Below are 15,608 nucleotides of genomic sequence, written 5' to 3'. Positions count from 1 at the left end.
GTTCCTAGGAGGTAGGGTAGACTACAGAGTGAGAGTGTGACATTATCAGGACTAAGCTTTGATGGTGCCGGGGTCTCACCAAGCTCCCTGACCCCTGATGTGTATGTTGTCAACCCTGTATCCTCTGCTCTATAAGCAACTGCCCGTTCACTTCATTGTTTATTGTTGTTTCTGAATGTTCAGTTTTTCTTCCCTTCCACACTCAAGTATTGTCTGGGCATGGCGTGTTGAATAAAGCTCTCCACATACATCCTGTTAATGAGGGGGCTTTGTTCCTTTTTTAAAAATGCTATTCAAATTACAGCCCTGAACAATAGGGCAGCATACATATACCAGGTCCCCATTAAATTATTATTTTTTAATAGTGGAAATGTTTCTGAAATTGACAGGTGCAATGTACACACCCTGTGTAGTCATACATTATTACTTTGGGGTAGTGGGAGGGGCTGAGAATATGGAATAAAACAGTTCTCAGACCTCAGCAGTCTATAGTGAGGGCTCTAAACATGTACTTACGCTTTTAAAAAAAAATCTAGAAAATGTAGTGATGATGGGGGCTGAGAAAATTCACCTTGTAACAGTGACTAAATTATTACCATTGGCAGGCTATTTGAGAGAGACACACATCCCCAAAGCTAGCAGTATGTTGGTTGCTTTTTGATCTGGAACGTGTCCTTTGTCCATCCTTTCCCACATTGCAGAATTTGCTAGGTGAAGATAATGACTTGGAAATTTGAAAATCACCCTGAATAGCTGCCCTCGGGTCAGTGGCACCTGGTTAAGATGAGAAAGAAATTGACAAAGATCAAATCCCCGACCTCAGCCTTCAAGATGAATGGCTGCGTTTCCCGGCTTGCCTTGCCTTCCCAGATTCTTCCATTGCTCCCGAGTGAGATGCTCAGTCCGATAAATCACAGGCTGCTCACCAGTCACCAGAGCAGGCAAAGAGAGCCATATGGAAGGAAGCGAGGATGGCCCTCTGTCACTTCTGGCTGATTGCCATCACCTGGACACTCAGCACTCTTTGCTGAGGGAATGTCTCTGTCTTGCTTGCATAGAGGGCTGGCCATCCCAGAGCTCTCCAAGCAGGATACAACATCGAGCCATGTTGTCATGGTTACTTAGCCATTTCCCCAGAGTTGTGACATCAGTATCTCCAAGGGGCAAGAGCTCTACCTCATGCATATGCATGTACCCGGCAGGGGCCTGGCCACATCTGAGCATCTTACAATGTTTCTAGTAAAAAATGGCGGTGAGGAGGGAGAGGTGACATGGAGAGTGGAAGCAATGTGACTGGAGCACACGTTGCTAAGTGAATAAATAAAGGTGTTTGCTGCTTGCTTTGGAGCAAGGCAGGAAAGGTTAATGTTGAGTTGGGATTTTTTTTCTTTTTCTGGTTTTAAAATAACCATCTGATGGCTCACACTGGGCCCTCGCACTTTCAAAAACCTTATAATTTCTAGGGCAATTTTCGTTCCACTCCCAACACACCTCGTGGCAAAAATATGGTTGGAGAAACCATGGTGTGTATCTGATGGGAGATGGAGCTATCCTGAGGCTCACAGTCAGTCATGAGGCTTAAATGGAGACTGCTGATCTCAGCTCCGAGCCCTACGCTTGTCCTGTTTTGAAGGGCTCCATTCTCTAGGATACCAAGAACTTACAGGCAAAAGACAGGGACTATTCACTGGAAAATGCCACATGACTGCCTTTTCTAATGGGAAGTGGTTTCTTCCCATGTGTGGAGATTGCCAGGGTGGTGCCTGCATTTACAACATCTTGAGTGTCATAGTAAATATCGAACTGAATACATTTTGCATCCTGGGGATTCAAAAGAAGGCAGACAGTCTCCGTCCTGGACACTGCAAATTTAGCAACAATAAACTGAGAAGTTAACATTTTGTCAAAACAAAACAGAGATGCTTAAAGAATGGGCACTGCGGGGGACAGTACACTCTAGGAGATGTCATGATGCTTTAAATGGGTGACATCTCCCTGGCCTGGTAGCCTGTATCCTCATGACCATGCCAGTTAGAACCACCCAACATGGGCTCATCTGACAGGAGCCGGGTGTGGGTGGTGAGGAAGGGAAGCTGAGAGCCTGGGAGCTACCGGGCCGCAGCACCACAGCATTGCCAAATAGAGCAAATCCTGCAATTGTTTCAGAGTGGTTTAGCAGCTATGGAAACAGAAACTCATAGGGAGTCAGGAACATGACCTCCAGGTCACATGTAGGTCAACTATCAGTGTCAACAGAAACGGCCCTCAGAACTTCTGTGATACCCTGCTACTGAAGCTAGCCCAATGGGAGTCTTGGCTTTTTATACTGGTTTTCTGCTGTGGCTGTAACAAATTGCAATACACTTAGCAGCTTCAAACAACAAAAGGTTAATGCTAGACAGTCCTGTACACCAAAGTACAGTGCAGGAGTTCTTTACGATAGTTGAGATCAGTGGCTTCCTGTTCTGCATTCCTGCTAGGTGATCAAGGAGACCAGCTATTTCCTCATTCATTTGGGTTTTGGGGGAAATTTGGGTCTGCAGATAGACATTCTCAGCTTGTGGAGACACCCTCTGCCTTAGCTCATAGCTTCCTTTATCCATCCTCACACATGATCCGGTAAAGTGATTCTCACATTCTGAGTGGTTTCTCTGTGCAGCCCATTCCTTCTCTAGCTCTACCTTTCACCTCTGCTGCTGCTAAAGGCTTGTGATTACTACACAGGTAACCTAGAAGGATTTTTCTATCTTAATATCTGTACCCTTAATTCCATCTGCAAAGGCCCTTTTTTAAAAAAATAAATATTGACTCTCACAAAACCTGTGGTTTTGTTTTGTTTTGTTTTTTGAAGATTTTTATTTATTTTATGTATACGAGTACACTGTTGCTATCTTCAGACATACCAGAAGAGGGCATCAGATCCCATTACAGATGGTTGTGAGCCACCATGTGGTTTCTGGGAATTGAACTCAGGACCTCTGGAAGAGCAGTCAGTGCTCTTAACCACTGAGTCATCTCTCCAGCCCACAAAGGCCCTTTTGAGCCACATGTCACTAGCATGCTCACAGGTTCTGGAGTGTCTTGGAAAGGTTGTTATTCTGTGCGCCATATAACCTTTCATTTGTGAGCAGAATGATGACACAATGGAACAGTGACCTATTGGCAATCATGACTTCACAAATGACAGAATGCAAAATAGCTTTGTCATTTATGACATCAGAAGCTGGGGGTGAGAGAAGCTGGGACATTCCCAAATGAGGATGACACTGTTGTGAAACGGGCTGGAAAAGAATGAGATGATTTTCCCCTTTCCTCTTTAAAAGGAAGCTTCCTTTTATACATGATCTTGTTATGTAGCTCAGGCTCGACTCCTGGCAATTCTCCTGCCTCAGCTACTGGAGTAGTGAGATTATAGGCATGTGCCACCACACTTGGCTAGAAGGAAGCCTTTTTGAGAAGGAAGGAAATCAACTCCAACATAAACAAAGATTGACAGAAACTGCTAGTACCCCAGTAAGTACTTGATTCTGGGAGCTTTGCCCATGTATCCAGGGACAGGATCAGATCACATGACTACAGCAACTTCTTATACACACTTTTGTGCACACATCTGGGTTCTTTTTCCTGTAGTGTTATTTAGTAGAGGCTGTACGTGTCCAAGACAAAGGTCAGTCAAAGGATGATGGATTGAGGTGAATCCAAATATGTTTCTGGGGAGAACAGTGTTCCGGAGTTCTAGCTGTTGGTAACTCACGTGGATGCTTGAACTGCAATGAGCCACATGGGAAGGGACCACATGGATGCCAAGGCCATTGTTTCAATGGAAGATGCTGCCCCCTATGGTGTACCCGACCCTGAATCAGATGATAAGATAATGCCTGTGTCTGCTCCTAAGAGGAGCATCTCAGATGGGATAGATGCACCTCAACCCAGGAAATAGGCTGAACATGGAATATAGCCAGTTCTTCTTTTGCTGCTTACATTAAATAAAATGTATATGCAGAATATTGTGCAAACAACCAGCGCAGGGCTCGTCGAATCTTCACAAATGGCACAATCTGTAGAAGCAGCAGCCGGATCAGGACAAAAAAACTTTGCCAACAAAGGGGACTATTCATTTTCCAGTGTCCACCATCACTGTTTACTCTGCCTGGGATCTGGAGTGCGTACCCTGGCCACAGTATGAGTGAGTGAGTGAGCTGGTGCTGAGGCCTTGGAAGCAAGAACACTACATCCTCCAGTTCATTGGAGGATGTTCATTGCCACCTCTGGTGGGAAGCACACACACAGTTTTCATTTCTTACGAGTCATGACTATCCCAAAATATAGCAGGGAGTAAACCAGTCAACTTCCATTTCAAATGATGCTCCAACATTCACTGTAGAATATAAGTATTAGACATGGTTCTTTAATAATAATTTACTTAGGATACACAAAATAATAGAGAACTAACATGAAACACTGTATGAAAATATACATGAAGACGTAAGCCAGAGCTTTTGATCTTGAGGTCTTTAGAGGTTTATCTGAAGTCGTTCTGGTGGTCTTGAGAAAAGTGGGGTGTGCCTGCCTTCCCCCACAGATACATGCAAAGAGGCTCTCAGTCATCTTCTCAGCATACCAGGGTCCAAAGAAGACATTATGTGGAAAGCAGGATTTGGGGTGAGTGGCACCTGGTGGCACTGGGGTTAACTGGGTGATAAAGGCAGTAACATTTCAGTGGGTTCGTTGCAGGGTTAAGCAGGGGATAGCCGAATTTAGGAAGAAGAACAGAGGAACACCTTGAAGCAGCCTATGAAGAGGGAATCTCTGAGGCCTCTGAGCGCTATGAGGACTAACTTCCCATGTTCATCCAGGCCAGGCAGGGTCATTCACAAATGACCCCAGACCGAGAACTGCAGCAGTTGAGAAGGCTGGCCCTGTTTCAAGGAGAACCTGGCATTTAGCTTCACTGCTTCTTTGATGATTTCAGCCCAAGGAAGATGGATGGATATTCAGAGAGATGCAGACTTCAGCTCACTTAGGTCAACTACCCTGATCTTTAAATACTGGCTCACTGGTTAGCATAGTCCTTGAAGGGACTAGAGGGAGAGTTGGCTTTGACTATGAGAGACATTGAGCAGTATGTCACTTGTTAGAGTGACATAGAAGCCTGCTGCACCTGGGTTCGGTGCCTCCCCTCAAATTGACACGTAAATATGTTTTGATCGGAACAAGATGGCTTGATTAACTGTGGAAAAGCACACAATAACTATTTTCTTAACAAACAATCAAAATCTGCTAAGGAAAAAACATGCCTTCTTCCCCTTCCTGATCCTGGGGTTTCTTGTATTTGTAATGGCGGTGGAGGGTAAGTGGTGTTTTCCTCTGTAACTGGGACTTGCGTTGCCAGCTCTGAACACCTACACAGCTTCCCGAGGTATTGTCGCTTTTGCTTTGTTCCACAAATGCTGACTCCCCGCTCCCCCTGGCAATGTATGAAAATGTTCCTAAGGATTACTGATAACCAAAACACTATGCCACATACCCGGTACAAAACTGATCATTCCAGTAAAAGAGGGTCAACAGTATGGTGTGGTGGTACATGCCTGTAAATCCCAGCACACCGGAGGCTAAGGCAGGAGGATTGCTGTGAGTTTACCACCAGCTTGAACTACATTGCAAGGTCCTATCTCAAGCTCCCATATTCCCAGTGACAGAATCCATGCCATCCTTTTGAGGAGTAGGGAGCAGCTGCTTGGTCTGTGCTCCCGGGCTGCAGTTTGTAGAGTCCAGTGAACTACTGAGACCCGAGCGCTAATGACCCTCCAGGAGCCCACTGTCCCGGCTGTCATCCTTTAAAGCCTGTACACACATAGACAGAGCTGCAGAAAGATACCATTTGCTTTTCCATATGAAACCAACTTGGGTTTTATCAAACATGACCCTGTCCATTATACCTGTAAGTGAACTGCACTCTAGTAGGCCTCCAGGCTTAAAAGCAACCTCCGCCAGATCCTTCCAACCTACGAACAGCAGCAGCAGCAGCAGCACTGAGAGCTGCCCTCTTCCCTCACCAAGACCCAGAAGACCTTAGGCATAGAATGAGCAGATGGGGCTGGCCTCAGATGTGCAACAGATGACTAATTTATGTTTTCTTCCTTTAACTGGAAAATAGTTCTCCATTAGAGACACACTGCAGTTCAATCTGCCTTCCTGCTTCTCCCTGGCCATGATCAGACCATGTCTTACTTACTCCTTGGCTTGCCTACTCTCTGACTAATGTCTGTGGTCACACACAATCTTAACCCCTAACAATTGTCTTCCAACACTGTTGTCTCCATTCCTCCTAACACCTACTGGGTTGGTTCATCTCTTTCCTCATTTCAGAGCACTCAGGACTGTGGAACAGGGTGGAGTGAGTCATGGTTTTTAATGACAAGAACACCTGAATGCTGGGAAAGGAAAAGCTGTGCACTCATATTTAGTTTTAATAAACTTCTACAATTAGTGGAAATTTGATAGAAAGGGACAGCTTGCGATACATAAAAGACGTCCAGCTGACAAAGACAGAGCCGATGCCCATTACACTAATGTCTGTCTCCTCACCAACATTGGATTCTTCACTGTTTTGGCATTTCAATTACAATACACAATGGTTTTATAAAATTTACACATCTGTGTGGTTCTTTCTTGTTCTTCTGAAAGCTTGAAGCTTTTCACACGCATCCCTTGTTTCCCCAACATGCACACGTGCTATGATTTCACCAGATTTTCGAAGAGTTATGTGTTTGAGTGCCTGTACTGGATCATAGCATCTAAGGATGGATGTATTTCTAAACTGGGTAGTAGACAAAATAGATGATGTTGGTTGGGAGATCATAGATAAACTCTGTGAGAATAAAGGCCTAGTTGATCTTGTTACAACAATCTCCATCTGAAACAGCACAAGTTTTGATAAAATTGAATAAATGAACACATTAAAGATCACTTACAGAGACAGTAGTCTGGTGGTGATGACCTCTGTAGAAATGTCCATATCTAAATCCTTCAAATCTGCTACTATGATCTCAGTTGGAAAAGATGTCTATGCATATGCCATTAACTTAAGGATCTGAAACTGAGAGCAGCCTAGATTATCTGGGTGGACGCTGAATCTAATGACATGTATCTTTCAGAAGGCGTCGTGGAGCATTAGACTGAAGTTGAAAGAAGGTGCTACAAATGCAGGCACCAGCCAAGCACTGCTTGGAAGCTAGTGGAAGACAGACTCTTTCCCAGAATCCCCACTGACATCTTGATTTCATAATTCTGATCTCCATAACTGTGCGAGGATACATCTCTGTGGCTGTAAGCCGCAGGCCATGGTAATTCCTTATGGTAGCCGCAGGAAACTGAAGCATGAGGCAGGGAGTGCTCTGGAAGATGGTCCTGGCAGGACTGAACACCGTCTGGTGGATTTCCGGTGAGATCGTGCGTTCCCGCATCCCTTTCCAGTCGAAGCAAGGAACGGCAGAGGCATCTTTGAAGTGTCCTAAAGGAGTAGCTGTTTAGGCGTGGGCACACAGGCTGGTGGTGTATAACTGTAACTCCAGAACTGGGCAGGCAGGAGCTAAGAGACCTCCAGTTTGAGTCCAGGCTTGGCTGCATAGAAAGTGCCTGCCTCAGAGGACCAAACAAAACCAAGGAACCAAAAAACACATAAAAGAAAGGGGGAAAAAAGAAAAACGGAAAGGAACACGGAGTCGGGGGGAAAAAACCTAACTCTTGACTCTGGTAAGTCACGCAATGCTCAGGTCTGGGCCGAGAGCTGGCACTGTGTGCAGAGGGACCTGACCCTCCCAGCCCTTGGTAAATATGGAACGCCTTTAATTTCTAGAGCTCTGAGAAGGGTAGAGTCGAAGAATCCCTTTTTCAGTTGGAAGGGAGACTCACGATCATTTTCAAAGCTAGATAAATACGATGGACTAAACGCACACTCCTTTCCAGAGGAAACACTGGAAGGAGGCAAGACTGCCCCAGCCAGGCGGCCACACAAGACAGCTTCACCGGAAGTGAGAAGGATGTCTTCCTGACGAAGGCCTCTTCATCATAGTTTGTGTGCAACCCCAGATACCTGGATGCTATCACCGGAATCTTTCCTCACTCCTCGATAATGGTAGCGTTTGGAGAGAAGACAAAGGGAAACAGACAGACCCGGCTTGGCTTTGTCACCTGAGGCAGCCAAATGGTGCAGGCATTGGCTTGTGACCAGCGCTGCGGAGCCCGTGGTGTGCTTCTGGTCCAGCGGGACTGGCTGTGCTCTAGAGAGAGGCTGTGAGGCGCTTGTTTTTCACAGGGGCTTTAGCCTACAGTTAAGTGCAAACACCTGCTGAAGTACTGGTAATTAGTAGGTAATTAGTAGTTAATGTTCTTAGAATTTAAAAAGAAAGCTTACATAAGTAATTACTTAGTATTTCTTATAATGTGCTGCTTTTCTTGAGATTTCATATCCCCAGAACATTTGCCAACTTCCTAGGTTCCTCAACACACTAAATTGTTTATTAATTACACACGTATATTGCTTTCAGGGAAAAAAAAAGAAGAGAAAAAAATACATTAAATGTTGGAAATAGGAATGAGTTATCTTTTGAATTACAGGGAAAAAAACCGCTCATTTAAAATTATAGAATTTGTGATGGGTAATGACTCTGGAAAGTGGCCTTGATTTAAAAAAAAAAAAAAGGTTGACTGTGTCTGAGAAAGAAGAGATATGTAGAGAAAAAAATCCCAGACCATTTAATAAAACACCGAGTGTTCAACACAGTTCACAGAAGGGATCTTTCATGTCTGCAGAAGTATGTCTCTGTTTTAGCTTGTCAGAAAGACCACCAGGGCTCCATTCTGAGGGGCGAGGACTGCCAAGCCAGGCTAAGTGGCAGTAACAATTTTAGACTCTCGAGGTGACTGAAGTGGAGGGATGTCGGAACACGTTAATTAGTGCGCTGTAACTATATTTTTGAAAGGGTTTTTTTTTCTTTAGAGAATTTAAAGCTGCAGACTCTCAACCTTGGAGCCTCTCTGTGCCAACTTGAAGTGGGCATTCAGTCACTGGTTTTGTTTAGAGGCCCGGGCTTTGTGGATTATATCCGAAGTCTGTTCTTCACTTCGGGCAGACTTGGAGAGCTCAGTTAAGCAATCTGACAATTTAAGTTTCCTTGTCCGTAAGTAGAACCAGCAGGCCTTGCTTCCCTTTCTCTTTTCCTGTAGCTTCACTATACACAAATAAATCATAAATCCCTCTTATAGAAATATCTAAGTGCATAATGTCTTCAAATCGTGGCGAGGAGTTATGGGGAGGGGCTCCCACCGCATCTCTCTACTTACTATCACCGTGCCTAACGGTAGACTTGTATCCAAACAAGCTGGTAAAATGTGCGTGCTGCTCATTGTTTATTCCAAACAATGTGTGTGTGGCTTCATCAGATTTCAGCTGTTTTTCTCTATAAAAAAACCCAAGTGAAAACAATCTTCTGAGAAATTAGGAAGATGGGGTATCAGAATGAAATAGAAATGATGAAAAATATATTAACAATTCTAAAGCCCAGATCTGAGGGGGTAGTTCAGTCTGTAAAGTGTTTGCTGTTCAGACATGATCTGATTGTCAGTTCTAGAGTCCATATAAAAGCTGGTACATGTTGTAAACCCAGTACTGGGACAGCAGAGGCAGGAGGACTCCTGGGACTCAATGGTCAGCTTAGCCCAGTCACTACCCTGGCTCCCAGTGTGAGACTTTGTCTCAGACAACAAAGTGGCTAGCTCCTGTGGGGTGAAGCCAGAGGTGGACCTCACATGCAGAGACTCCCACACAAAGCCACAAATGTGCGGGTGTGCATGCGTGGACACACACCTAAACCTCTACCCAGAGATTCTGAGTGCAGAAAGGCAAGCATATCAAGTCCTTGTCCACTTGATGCTGTAACGGGCCTTTTTTTTTTCCTGTTAAGGGCCTTCTTGTAATTGTTTAAGGGGACATAGGGAGAGAAGGAAAATAAGCAAGAGGGGAGATTTAGGGAAATAAATAGGTCCTGAACAGGCAGACACTTTAAGAATGATGTTTGTGTTGGCATCTGAGAAAATAAGCCAAGGAAAAGACAATCTCTCCTTAATAACAACTACCAGAGGAGAGGTATTTAACTCTGGCCTTTTATGAATGTACACCTTAAAATACTTGACTAACAAATTTTACACAGTACTAATCTCTCTCTCTCTCTCTCTCTCTCTCTCTCTCTCTCTCTCTCTCCCTCCCTCCCTCCCTCTCTCCCTCCCTCCCTCTCTCTTTCTCTCTCTCTCTCCCCCCTCCCTCTCTCTCTCCCTCCTGTATGAACATGCACACATGTAGGAGTGTGTGCCTATGTGTGCTGTGCATACAGTTAAGACTTTTTTTTTACTGCATTCTCCCCTGCCAATCATTATCATTTGTTTGCTGTTCATTGCTGTTCTAACTCGTACTAGATACCAATCCTCGGTGCTAATGAGAACAGTATCTCCTGGCAGATTCTATCTAGTAATAGTCAAAAGCAGAGTCTTCTGCATCGGTAGAGTTTTGGGCATATTGTAATCAGTTAAATGACATAATTCGTGGAATAGGATCGAGACTACGACGGAGTCCTGGATGCATCACAGACACTGCTGAACTTCTGTAGCCAATGTTTGCTCATAGACTAATGAAGAGCATTCAAGATCAGTCCGACAGGACAATGGCTTTCACACTGTTCTTCACTAGGTACCGAGTCAACTCCATATCCAAGTGCCCCAGTGGCTTTCACAGACACTGTACTTAGCCTATGTCTTACAGCAATCCATGGTATGGAAGACACAGGTCAGGCCCTGCAGGCTGGCTTGGTCCTATTTTCCTGCCAAGCACATCCTCTCCAGCCTTCCATGTCTAATTTCTCTGATAATATAACCTTTGAGGCACGTGTTCTCATTTTATAATAAATATGCAGAATTATCAGCATCAGCTATTGTATATAAAGTTATACTAAGTATATATAATGTATATATTTATTTATATTAAAGGAGGCAATGAGATTGTATTTTTAAAAGCTTATAACTAAGCCATCAGGTAGAGATTTCCCAATCACAGTAAATACTGCAACCTTCGCTATATGCTGTTATCAAACATATTGACAAGGAGATACTTGGAAGAATAAGCATGAGTGAAATATTTTGAAGAAGAGAAGATTGGGAAGCAATTAAGAAGTAAGATTGGTACTTAGAAAAAAATATTTCTTCTAGTGATCAATTAATGCAAATTGGAATGATTTGAGGCAATTTTGCTAATCCACTTGGCAAAGTTGTGAAGATTTACTGATTTTTTTTCAGTATCAGAAGACCTTCTGATTTATATCTGTTCTTGTTTTCATTTGAGTTTTCAACTTCTTTGGGAGTTTATCTTTCTTAAATTTATTCACCCTCCTTTTTAACACTTTATCATAGCTATTTCTTTTTTTACCTTCAAAACCGATGACTCTCTTGTGGGTTGCATTAATACTCATCACCCAGGACATTTTTAGGAGCATTTGGCTGCATGCCTGTGGTTCATTTATCCCTTACATATTCTGCGTTCTGTTTTCGCCTCATGCTGGACATCTGAATTTGGAGTGAACTTCTCAAGAAGTTTCGAGCGTATGTGCATTTGTTCTAGAAAGGGAGACAGACAGATGCAATTTGACTTTTAATGTGTTGTGTGGAGAGGGACTTGGCACATTCACTTGAACCAGAAGACTCAGTGTCGTCCAAGTGGAAAACGCCTAGTTTTTGAGCCTCAGTGCTGTGCAGACATGCTTGGAGGAGCCCCATTTCACAACCAGAAGAGGGACAAATGTGCCCTATCTGTCTTCAACTCATGCTAAACTGTAGTGGCACTGCTCCAAGTTGCAAAGAAGTACCCTAAGCCTGTGGTTCTGTTGGAATGTAGCTGTCTGTGGCTTTTATGGTGCTGAGATTGCCTGAGCTTATGATTCTCTAGAGTGTAACAAGGACCCGAGGAGTTTCACGCTGTGGCTAGCGCTGTTTGCTCAAAGCCATCTTGGAAGTTCATGGAAATGGGGGCCAGATCTTTCTATCCTGGCTGCCTAGGGGTGGGGGAGGGGGATTGCTCACAAACACTAATTGAAACGAACGACTCAGAGACAGTCGATATAGATACAGTTTTAGAGCAAAGTGCTGCATCATGTTCAGGATGAAATTAGTGCATGAGGCTTCATTTACTACTTTTAATAAAGAACAATAGCAGCTTTTTCTGCTGCCTGTTCCCAGTGAAATAGTCCATGTATAGAGTTTCCCTTTTCAACAGCAGTTGTGTCTACAAATGCTATTCTCAAAACGACAGCTATTCTCAAAGCCACCAGGCGTGCTATTGCCCGAACAAAGAGGTGCATTAAAAGAGTCTTGACAATTTCAGCTCCTAGAAACACAGGGGTCACAAATCTGCCAAGTTGAAAGAAAACAAATCACTAGGGCAAGACATTTTATTTAGTTCTAAACAGCACCTAGCACACGGATAGCATTCAAAAGCATTAATGCAGCCATAATGCAAATCAACACGGGCCTGCAGACCAGGAGCTGAAAGAAGTTAGACTAAACCCTAAAGAAATCAGACCATGGGTAAAGAGGAATTTCAATAAAATGATCAAGCGTTACTCACTAGAGTGGCAGCCAGTCGAGCATGTATGGCTTGTATACTGGGGTGAGTTACAAAGGAAGTCCATGCTCATGGCTAGAGACTTAGACTGTAATGAATACAGGACAAACAAATAAACAGAAACAAAAGAGGGGTGGAAACACTACACCATGAATAATTTCAGCTCTATAGAACCAGGGAGAATTCTGAGTATTTATGGAAGTAGGAAGGTTGCTGCTGAGTTAAAAAGGAGACTTCTGCATGAGGGTGTGAGGTGTACTTCTGTTATTAAACAATCATAGTGTACCTCTGTCATTAAAGTAGATAACACGCACACACACACACACACACACACACACACACACACACACACACACACACACTGTGTGCATATGATGTCAGACAAAGCTTCAAGTACGCAGAAAGCACCCGCAAATTCTAAGACTGACTCGGGGATTAGGCTAATAGGACCTAGAGCTTACTTTTTCTGATTTCTTATTTCCTTTACTATTAAAAAATGACCCATTTTGTCTATTATAAATTATGCTAGGCACTGAGGAGGTACAGAAAAAGGAGTCATGCTCAAAGTCCTTAGGAAATGTAGTCCAACAGTTGAGAGTCACAAGGAAAGCAACTCCAGGGCTGAGCACTCCAAAATGGGGGGAGGAGGATGTCAAGGGCTTGGTGGTATCCAGCAGTGGAGGTAGGTCCCCATGGCCATCCAGAGCCTAAGGCTCAGAGAGAAAGGGAGACAGTGACAACCTGTGAAGGACACTAAAAGCTCAGCTCCCTGTCTTAGAAATCTCTCTGCTGGGTACCCAGCTAAAGGAAATAAGCCCAGCACTTCTGAGAGATCTTTGAGCTCCCATGCTCTCTACAGTATCCCTCACGATGGCTGTGATATGACGTCAGTGTATGCATCTGTCAGTGGATGAATAGATAAAAAGTTATATACAGCGGCCAAAGGTTCCTCAGTGGCAAAGCACACGATCAGTATGCAGAAGGCCTTGGGCACAACTCCTAGCTCCAAACAAAACAAAACAAGGAGTTGCTACAATAAAATAGGAGCATTCCCCTCAGTGAAGTATTTATGACCCAGCCTTCAAAAGATGATGTCATTCATAACAATGGAGTTGAACCTAAAAAAAAATTCTCTGCAGTTTTATTTTAATGCATAATCTAATGAGAAGTAGGGAGAGTTTGAAGCAGGGTAGAACAGTGTTTTCTGGAGGTGGAAATGAGAGAGACAGTGAAAGTGTGGATCAAAGGAGAGACGTTTGTCATAGACAGGAGGGATGATGGGTAATCTTCAGCCTGTCTGCGGTCAATATTGAACAGATTTAAGTGCTTTGACCAAGATACCTGTTAACTTGATTGACACTTTAAATACTTTGACACTTTTTGACATTTAATTTGACACACTTTATATTTACAATATAAAGTTACAATATAAAGCAAAGCTTGCCTACAGTCTCTGGTCCTGGTAATATAGGCCATTAGAAGGCTTAGGAGAACAAAGAGAAGACCAAGAGCAGATCGGGGCAATCCAGAAATGTTCAGGGACATTGCACTTGAATGGCATGTCTTTATATTTGTGAATGTTTTAAAATTATTAGACTTCCTTTTTATGCATTGTTTCCTCTGGATTTCAGTTTTATTTCTTTCTGCTCATGCCTAGCCATGTTTGTCTGAATTGTGGATGTGTGAATGTCTAGGGAGCTGTGCCAGGTGCATTGAGGAACCAACTCCTGTCCTTGGATTTGGTTCCCTCCATTTGTCTAATTTGTGGCCTCTCTGTTTTGATGGGAGCTGCCTTCTTCTTTGGATTTCGTGGAGCCACGTCTATCCTGGGAGTATTCTGTCTCTCATGCCCTAGTGTTTCTGTTTTGTGCTTGTATGGGTAGAAGGAAATGCTGCATTCATGGAGAGCTAACTGCCCACCATTGCTCTGTATTCTGTACAGCAGGAGCTTTGGTTTATGTAAGGACAGATGATGGTCGCTCTTCTAGTCACCAAATAATGCAAAACAGAGATGTTATGCTAGTACATGAACTTCTAAGTTCTTCGATCTTTAACTCTTCTCTGTAAGGGTAACGGTTGACTTGATCCTCATAAGGACACAGAGGTATAGAGAGGCTTAAAGTACCAGGTACTGTAGTGAACATTCCTCATTGTTGTGACCAAATCCCTGACAAGAACCAACCTAAGGGAGAAGGATTTATTGTTGCTTTGTAGTCTGAGGGAGTACAGTCCATCACAATGGGGAAAGCATGGCGGGGTTGCTGTATAGTAGAGGGAGGAAGGGAGGGAGGGAAGGAGGGAGGGAGGGAAGGGAGGGAGATGAGGGATGAAGGGAGGGAGGGAGGGAGAATGTGGCAGCTTGCTTACATTTCCGTGGTCCAGGAGAGAGAAAACTGCATGTAAGCGGTGGTGCTCCGTATTGTCTATGCTCTTCCTATCAGTAACCTACCTCTTCTAGGTAGTAGATTTTTGCCCATAAGGCTTCACAATCTTCCAGGGTGGCACCATGACACATGGGACTAAGTGGTAAAATACACAACATTCATATTCATAGCATAACACATCCAATGTATGTGTGGACAGAGTAGAATCCAGGCTCAGAGAAAACAGATTGAAAGTTTGGACTTATTGACTCTGCAAGGCATTAGATTTCAGTCTGTCGGGACATATATTGCCACTTTAAAAAATCTTGGACTGATTTGATCTTAACCATATCACACACCTTTCCAACATAACATTCCAGCATTGGGCAGCATAAAAAACGCTGAGGTGTTTTTTTCTTGCAGAAAACAGTGGTCCACTTCTTTGAAGTACCAGTCTATTCCATTGACTTCAAGCTTTGAGGCCAGCTGTCGAAGCTTGTCTGACCCTTTCCCAGGATAACAGGCCTTTGGGATGTGAAGGATGCTCTCACAGTGTGAGCTTGCAGAACTCTACATCC

General features: G+C 43.7%; 2 long non-coding RNA genes across 2 annotated transcripts; one reads left to right on the top strand and one right to left on the bottom strand.

Moving 5' to 3' along the window:
• Nucleotides 1-3,246: 3,246 nt before the first annotated feature.
• On the top strand, nt 3,247-5,570 carry LOC147999664 (uncharacterized). Its single transcript, XR_015642480.1, has 3 exons — nt 3,247-3,513; nt 4,583-4,662; nt 4,735-5,570. It is a non-coding gene; the product is annotated as an uncharacterized LOC147999664 (long non-coding RNA).
• An 862-nt stretch (nt 5,571-6,432) lies between these two features.
• Nucleotides 6,433-15,586, bottom strand: LOC108348747 (uncharacterized). The gene is made up of 3 exons (XR_015642479.1): nt 15,390-15,586; nt 11,477-11,664; nt 6,433-9,461 (listed from the first exon to the last, which is right to left on the bottom strand). It is a non-coding gene; the product is annotated as an uncharacterized LOC108348747 (long non-coding RNA).
• Nucleotides 15,587-15,608: the final 22 nt, after the last annotated feature.

The sequence above is a fragment of the Rattus norvegicus genome, chromosome 18 (genome assembly GCF_021556685.1).
Source record: "Rattus norvegicus strain SHRSP/BbbUtx chromosome 18, alternate assembly SHRSP_T2T, whole genome shotgun sequence".
Lineage (NCBI taxonomy): Eukaryota > Metazoa > Chordata > Mammalia > Rodentia > Muridae > Rattus > Rattus norvegicus.
This window is presented reverse-complemented; position numbering and strand designations above follow the sequence as displayed.